The following is a 364-nucleotide window of genomic DNA, read 5'->3' on the forward strand; positions in this document are numbered from 1 at the left end:
CAAGAAGAGATAAGAAAGCCTTCTTCAGCGATCAATGCAAAGAAATAGAGGAAAACAACAGAATGGGAAAACTAGAGATCTTTTCAAGAAAATTAGACATACCAAGGGAACATTTCATGCAAAGATGGGCTCAATAAAGGACAGAAATGGTATGGACCTAACAGAAGCAGAAGATATTAAGAAGAGGTGGCAAGAATACACAGAAGAACTGTATAAAAAAGTCTTCATGCCCAGATAATCACGATGGTTGATCACTGACCTAGAGCCAGACATCCTGGAATGTGAAGTCAAGTGGGCCTTAGAAAGCATCACTATGAACAAAGCTAGTGGAAGTGATGGAATTCCAGCTGAGCTATTTCAAAAT

The sequence above is a fragment of the Bison bison genome, unplaced genomic scaffold (genome assembly GCF_000754665.1).
Source record: "Bison bison bison isolate TAMUID 2011002044 unplaced genomic scaffold, Bison_UMD1.0 scf7180017864136, whole genome shotgun sequence".
Lineage (NCBI taxonomy): Eukaryota > Metazoa > Chordata > Mammalia > Artiodactyla > Bovidae > Bison > Bison bison.